The sequence below is a fragment of the Cavia porcellus genome, unplaced genomic scaffold, assembly GCF_034190915.1.
Source record: "Cavia porcellus strain 051 isolate PalLab524CR breed Dunkin Hartley unplaced genomic scaffold, mCavPor4.1 scaffold_10, whole genome shotgun sequence".
In the NCBI taxonomy this organism is placed as follows: domain Eukaryota; kingdom Metazoa; phylum Chordata; class Mammalia; order Rodentia; family Caviidae; genus Cavia; species Cavia porcellus.
Genome location: NW_026947493.1, coordinates 19,373,023 through 19,381,157, shown reverse-complemented (window position 1 = coordinate 19,381,157; position 8,135 = coordinate 19,373,023). Strand labels below are relative to the sequence as shown.

General features: G+C 39.9%; 1 protein-coding gene across 10 annotated transcripts in view; it reads left to right on the top strand.

The window, feature by feature from the left end:
* Positions 1–322: 322 nt before the first annotated feature.
* The window catches only part of Nek10 (NIMA related kinase 10), a 234,913-nt gene continuing 227,100 nt past the window's right edge, over positions 323–8,135 (top strand). For 8 of the 10 annotated variants that reach the window (XR_010050080.1, XM_063257055.1, XM_063257056.1 and 5 more), the window contains exon 1: positions 444–610. The gene's annotated coding sequence lies outside the window, so the exon portion shown is untranslated. Of the gene's footprint in view, positions 766–8,135 lie in introns of all 10 variants that reach the window. The other 2 variants (XM_063257051.1, XM_063257050.1) reach the window with 2 other exon arrangements.

The window sequence follows — 8,135 nt, the reverse complement described above, 5'->3', positions numbered from 1 at the left end:
CTGAGACATACAGTACATTTGAGTAACTGAAAATGTTTTGTGCCATATGATGGATATTTAACATGTTACACTGATTTCAAATTAAATTTTTGCTTTGGGGAACAGATTTGACAATCTAGCGATTCTTGAAACGCTCCAAAATGAAACTTCTCTTTTCCATTTATTTAAAAGTCAGAGATTGAGCACCCTAAGTGCAGAAAAATTTAGGGTGCAGCCATACTAATGACAAAAGCCACAGTGCACCCTTAAGCACTCCTGCTGCCTCTTGCCAGCAGCCTCAGGGTTGGACCCTGAGCGTTCTCTGGTTGCTGGGGCAACTGGTAGGCGTCATCCATGCCATGGCGCTTGCACTTGGCAGCATAGCTGTTTCCGATTGGCTGAGATATCTCCGCAAGGTGGAAGAAGAAATGTCTGCATTGGCTCAGCTAGCGCCGTTAGTGGACTAGAGGAAGCGACTGAAAGCCCAACGGTGCAGCTAGTAAAGGTGGAGGGAATTGGGTAAGAAGTAAGGGGAGGGTGGGACCCCAACCTAGAGCAGCGAGTGACTGTACCAGCAACAATGAGAACAATTTGAAGATTGTCCTGAGGGAGGGGTCGTCCCTCCTGCGCGGTGAGTGGGGAGAGTTGTGCTCCTGTGTGCCTGCGCGCCGTTTGAAGAGGGGTCTCCGGGGAGACACCCTCAAGTCCTTGTGGCGCAGCTGAGAGGCCTCTGGAGCCAGCTTCACTCATGAGTTAGGGACAAGATTAAGCCTGTCTCTCTCTTAGGTGAGTCAGTGCTGATACAGACTCTTCTGAGCAGGTGGGGTTGGGCTGGAGGGATGGATGGTGGGAAAGAGTCACTGACAACGTTTTCGGTGTTGCTTCTAGTTAGATAAAGGAATTATTCTGGCTAAGTGGAACCCTCTCCAGTGCCTCTGGAGGCTCATTCTTAATCTCCTTTGCGAGCATTATTTTTCTGCCTTCCCTAATACCTGCTGTTCTGGCTTACCCTGTGCCTTTCTGCTGCCTGGGTGAGTTCACTCACTTCCCTGCTTTCAGGCACTACCTTTCTGTTGATGACCAGAAAGTGCCCACCTGTAGCCTGACTGCTGCCTTAAGAATCAGATCCCCAAACCGAACTGCCTATTAAGCCCAAATACCATTCTTCCTCACCCCACTAGGCTGTTACTGCCTTTGGATTCCCATTCTTGGACATCACCCTCTATCCATTCAATTCCTAAAACCGTATGGTGGACAGCATCCTCCACGCAGCCTCTTCCTCTCCATCTCCGTCAGTTGTCAAGGCTATCCGGTCGTAATAGATGTTGGATGGTTCCCACACCACTGTCTCCATTCTTACTATTTATCAAATTCTACTAGTTCTTGAGTTAAATTTAGCATGTTTCTGGCTTTAGCATGTATCTAACCCATTTCTCTCACTATTATTAAACCCTGTTTCAAAATTAAAAAGGGATTAGAATGCAGCTCAATGTGAAGGCCCTGGATTCAATCCCCAGAACCAGAGAAAACAGTGTAAATGTGTTTCCTTTCCCTACAGTCTTGCAAATATCTTCCATTACCCTAATCCAGGCATCAGTTAAACATTCCTCTGAAGTTGTTCCCAGAACATGCCTTATTTGCTCCTTTTTTTTTTTTTTTTTTTTCCTTGTCTTTTTGAGACAAGTTCTCGCTATGTAGTTTAGGCTGCTCTTGAGCTCACTTTGTAGCTCAGGCTGGTCTGGAATTTGCAACAATTTTCCTGACTCAGCTTCCCAAGTACTGAGACTGTAAGTGTGTACCACCAGGCATGCCCAGCTTGAGTGGAGTTATTTGACTTATTGCTTACACTGCCTGGAATAGATTCTTTTCTTTTCTTTTTTGCACACACTGTACTCATGACTGTATTATCTGTGTTTTGCCTGCTTTTCTGCTTCTTCCTTAGATGCTCTGTAAAGGCAAGTGCTGTGTTTCTTACCATTATTGTATTGCCAGCATCTGGCTGAGTACCAGGCATGTAGCAAGTGCTAACAAATTTTTACCTGAACTTCTGGTCAGTGACACTTTTGTTTGCAAAAGATGGATATAGAATTTGCAGGTTTTATTTTAATTTCAAGATCTTTGGTAGCTGGAGACTGTTTTGATTTAGTCTATTTTATGCCATAGTAATTTTGATGTTAGCTGTTAATTTATGGTATCTTAGTTACTGTCTCATAGCTGAGACACAATAGACAGTGCCCACAACTATAAAGAGGAAAGGTTTATTTAGCTCACAGATTGCAGAGGTTTCAGTCCATAGTCAGCTGGCTCCAATGCATGGCAGAGGAAGCTTGCTGATGGCATGGCAATAAAGCAGAGTGAGAGCAGGGGAGGAGGGAGACTAATCCATTGATGAGCATCGCTTCCCCATGATCCTGGCACCTTTCCAAAGGTGTTTTGTCCTAGAAACTGCTCTTGACTGAGTCAAAAAAGTCAGTGCACCCATGAGTGTATGAGGCTTTGGCAGGGCATCCAGATATAAACCTTAACATATGGCATGAGTTAGGATTATTGAAAAAAGTGACAGTACATTATGCAAGAAATAGGTTTTGGTAGCTGAGTGTGGTGGTGCAGGCCTGTAATCCCAGTACTCAGAAATGGCATAGTGAGATACTATCTAAAAAAAAAAAAAAAAAGAAAAGAGAAATAGGTTTTGAGGCTGTGCATACAAGGGTTTGAAACCTAGTTCTTTTTTTTTTTTTTTTTTTTTTTTTTACATTAACTTCAGATGAATCCTAGTTCTAACATTTCAGCTCTGTGGCCCTCTAACCATATTTTTAAGTCTGTACAGTGGACTCATAATAAGCCCTGCCTCAGAGAATTGTTTTAAAGATGAAATGTTCATACTCCATACCAGGTACATAGTACTTTAGACCTGTATATCGATTTTCACATTAAATACATCCCTGCTGGCGTGAACCACTGGTGGTACATGATATTTGTCCCTTTGGGTGGTTTGTACCACTTCATGAGACTGTCTCATGCTGCCTGATGGGACAGTCATTCATATACAACCAGTGATTCAGAGATGTCCGGCAGTGAGAAACATGAATTGTGATTCTGTCATGAATGTTAGAAATGACCCTGAAACATTGCTCTCCATGTCAAAGCCAGTTGTACTTTGAGTTTGAAGTTAGAGTTGAGCACTTGGGGTTGGGGATCTAGCTCAGCAGTATAAGCACCTGCCTTGCAAGCAGGCGGTTGTGAGTTCAATCCCCAGTACTGATAAAAAAAAAAAAAAATAGAGTTGAGCACTTGGATAGGCCGAGAGAAACTCAAAGTACATTTAAACATCAGTAAATATTTACTGAGTATGAGTACCTAGGTATTCAGCAGTAAACAGAACAAAGACACAGTTCTGTTATCAGGGACAGTTTAGCTGAGTCTAGAGGACTCAGACTCTCCAATCAGGTTATCTAAGTTCAAATCCTAGCTCCTCCACCACTCAATATAGAATCTCTGTCAAGTTACTTAATCTTTTCATACCTTTGGTTCTCAATTGTAAGAAGTGCTTGTAAACCTTACATGGATTAACACAGGAAACTTCCATAGTACAGTGATATGTGTATAGGAGATATCATACATTTGTATTATGTATTTGTAGTAACTTTATGTATTATTTGTATTATGGTCTATGTGGAGAGACAGATAAGTAAACAGACAGTATTTGAGGCAAGGATGGGCTTGGGAATAAGTCTTATATTTTGGAGAGACTTGATCTTCCAGTAGAACATAACTTTATACTTATATGACTGACATGAATGAAGATTAGGATGAGAAGAAATATAAGCACTGAATAAAATGCATTATTTCTCAGTTAGCAAAATAGTTACTGTGATGTTTTTGTTAGTCATCCCCTTATCTCAGCTAAAATCATAATGAGAATCATGTAGCTCTTATTAAGTCTTATATTGGGTATATTTATAATAGACATGAATCCTAGCTTCAAAGCAGTCAGCAGGTCAAAAGGATAAAAATGATAATTGACTGACTCATATCTAAAAAAAGAGACAGTAAAAATGCTTCTGTAAGAATTAAAATAAAAACTAGAGGTAGAACAGAGAAAGCACAGCAACTATAAAAGCAACTCTGGGCCATCAGGAAAAAGCTGTATTGTATTTAGTGCACTTTGCCAACGATAGGGAATTATTGATTGACTTGAAGGAAATATGTAAAAAGTGTATCTGCTTGTTAAAGTGGCGGATATTTATCTAGAAACTTTGCTCTGTTTGTATAGATTGATGGACGAATACCACTGGTAACAGGAGTTGGTGCAGTATTAGATGGACAGGGACTGCTCTGCTGCTTGGCAGCCGTGTGACCTAACAAGTGACTTAATTCTGTGTGTCATATTTCCCTCAGTGGGTACAGTCGTGCTATCTGCCTTATAATTTGTTAGATGGCCCAGGAAGGCACCATGTAAATATTTGCTCTCATTAGTATTATAGTTTTGAGATCTTGGCCAAGTTACTTGGACTTTTTTTTGCCTCAGTTTCTTCTATAAATTGAAGATATAACACTGCCTACCACAGAGGGTTGTTTTGAGGATTAAGTAAATACACCACGGTGTAATAGGAGAATGCTTTATCTTCACAAAAGTGAAATGACATTGTACTGAAATAATTTTAATTCAAATATTTGTCATCGGGCTGGGGATTTAGCTCAGCAGCATAAGCGCCTGCCTTGCAAGCAGGCAGTCGTGAGTTCGATCCCCGGTACCGATAAAAAGGAAAAAGACCAAAAAAAAAAACCCCAAATATTTGTCATCAGTGTGACAAAGTAAATAGAGAACAAAGATTTAAAATGAGCACAAGGTCTTCAAATTGAAGTAGTAGCATTAAAATTTTGCCCAAATACCACGTTGCCATAATGATATTATTTCTAGCTTTTGTTAAATGAGGGAACTAATAGAGGTCCAAAGACCCAGGTCACTCAGTGGACAGAAGGAACCAGGCCTTCTCTGTCCATTGCTCCTATTGACTATATCCCAAGTGTAGCCAGAAGGACTTCGCACCCTTGACATGTAGCCTCACATTAGTGGAGACTCAAGTATTCGTATAGTAATGTACACATGTATGAGACACTTGACTTAATTTGAATACATTCTTTTGAGGAAGCTTTACTATCCTTTTCAAGACACATGAGTTAGTTACTATTTAATATAAATATATTCTTTGTGACTTCTTTATATTTATAAAGGGATTTTCTCAAACCAACATGCTATAATCACTGGGTATTGCTCAGACGCGATGAAGTTGTCATTTCTTTGATTCTTTTTAGTATCTTTATCCTCCCTGTGTAAATAACGAGCTCCAGTTATATTTGCAACATCCCAGTCACATTTGATGGGGGATTTGCTTATGAATTAATACATTAAGTAATTTTTATTGAATACATCTTTTGATATGAGCCATGAATTATATGCTGCACTCAGGAGATGAACAAAAAGGCTGTCTTCTTGTCTTCTCTGTGCCTGCCTAGTTTACAGTAAACTAGAGAAGGTGATTTATTATCACTGGAATCTGCAAAAGCTACAGGCTAGTGCTTGGTAGACTTGTAATTCTATTCAAAAGGTCTGTTCAAAGAATAGATACTTGGGTTGACCTTAGAAGAATGAGCCCTCCAGCATTTTGGCACCAATCCAGCCCTTGGGTCCTGGAGCATCCAGAAAAAGCAGCTCTGGAGCCAGGATTTAGAATCAAGTACCTATCGGCTGGCTAGGAAGGTAGGAGTACCTGTTTGCATCAATACTTTGTTAAGCTTTGTTTTCATCTTAAAGGAACTTGGTCACCCATAAAGGCTTAATTGGCATTCATACCATCAAAAAGAAAGACTTTTAAGAGAAGGAGAAATTGGAAGTTGGGAGACACTTAAGCAAATGATTGTGATAGTTGCAGTAAGCGATGAGGTGGACTTGGGTTCCATCTGAAAGTGGAGAGAAGGGAACAGCAACAACTATGTTTGGTAGAAAATAGTCAAGAGTTAGTGAATGGATGTGGGGATGAACAAGAGGAAGGTGTCATTTTTCTGAGATCCATGCCAAAGGGCTCCGTCCTAATTTGAATTTTTGACAGTGTGGTACCCTTCTCCTTGCCTAATACAGTGCCTCTGGTCTTCCTGCCGTGTAGTGTAGCTGACTTTAGGTGAATGCTCCTTTATTCAAATGACTTAGCCAAAGATGAATGGAATATGGTATTTTAATTGAATGATTCACATGTAGATTTCTTAAATTTCAAAGAATGCCATTCCTTCTAAAGTCCTTAGCAAAGAAGGAGCTGCTTCATGCTGGCTGGGACTTGAGGGCACCCAATCACTCATTTCACCTGCAGACCCCGCTGTTCCACTCTCCTCCTCCATTCACTGCCTTCCTAAGCCACTTTAAGGATCTAGTCTCTGCCCCTGCCCTCACGTCTCTGCACTGTTGTCCAGCTATTCTGCTCATCCTCATGACCCTGGCTCCTAAAGTACTCAGTTCGTTCAGCTTTTCTGTAGCTCTTCTTTCCTTTACATTTACTCCTTTTATAATCTCATTTGGAAGTTAACTTTCCTGCTTTCTAATATTTTGGTTTTTCTTATTTAACCTCTTGTATGAGGCTGAACCATATGAATGTTTTTAAAAGGTGTATTGAGTGGTTTCAGATTGTTTTCCTATGTATTTATGATTCGCACACATTAAGTTGGTATGGATAGCTTTTCCTTGCAGTGTGCAGTAGTGTTTTGTATAGTCAAGAGCATAAATGTACTTCAAGTGAAATATTATTACATAAAATTTAGTTTTCTGTTGTGGCTCAGAAAGTACTACTACTTCTTGAAGGGCTGCCAAACATTATCATCATTGACTTGTCTATTTGCCTCCAGAAGTTTTAGGAGTTTGGGGTGAATATGCTTACTTTTTGACTTCTTACAATAATTGCTAACTATTTTTGAAAGCATTTTGACTCTGTCTTATCCAGTGCTGAATTCTCAGTGCCTGGCATGATACACAGTGCTGGGGAAATCAATACAGATTTCTTGAAGGAATGAATGAATATTATTGTTACCTTTCTCTTTTTCATGAAATCAGGGAATAGAAATGTACTATTCTTAGGGTCGATAAGAAATGAGAAATTGATGTGTTACTTTATTTTCACTGGCTACTACTATAAATTCTTCATGTCACCTAGACTTTTTCCCCTTTACAACATTGTTACTTAATGGGCAGGCCTCAGCTTTGTTTGTTCTCACCTGGGCACCGTTATCATCTATGTCATATGTAGCCTTGGATTAGCAGCGTCTCAAGGCACAGGTAAGACCATGCAAATACTATCATGTAATGATGGTTGAGAGGACCCATAGCATCTACATGCAGATATCTCACTATAAGAGGATATTTTTTGAATGGAAATCATTAAAATAAGATTATAGTGGTTTCTGTTGCCACATACATAGCTAATTTTGGAGCACCACTGTTAGACAAACCTGACTTAGTATTCCGATCAAATGAAGACAAACATTTAAAGGTATCTCTGTCATTGTAGCACAATAGTCAGTAACTGGAAGAATGAGTGGGAGAATGTCAAATTGTTGTTAGAGAAGTTTTTTTTTTTGTCCTTGTAATCCCACATGCCTCTTTAAATACTGTGTGGGCTGAGATACGCTCTGCCTCCCTGGGCCTTACCTCCCCATTTGGTAAATGAAAGAGACAAGCAGTGGTTTGCAACTGATGATCTGCAGACCTGTTCTTGTTCTCTAGTGCAAGTGTTTTTTTCTTGTTTTGCTTTTACTTTGCTCAAATTATACAAGTAATCTGAAAACACCAAGCACTGTATATGAAGTATGATCAAAATATATGGTGAATATTTAAATGTTAAAAGTTGCTTACAATAAAAGGCACATTGGCATTAATATCCCTCAAAACACTCCTCCTTGCTTTGATCACACTGTCCCACCGTTCTTGATATTTTTGGAAGCAATTGTCTTTCCATGATCACAAATGTGGTGTGATTAGAAGTCTAATGAATTCTGCCATATCACCACCCCACAGAAAGGCAGCCTTGAAAACACATTGTCCTCTGTGCTCATCCACCTAATTCACTGCATCCGGCAGTGTGTAACTTCTGCTGCTTCTCCAAAATGAAAAT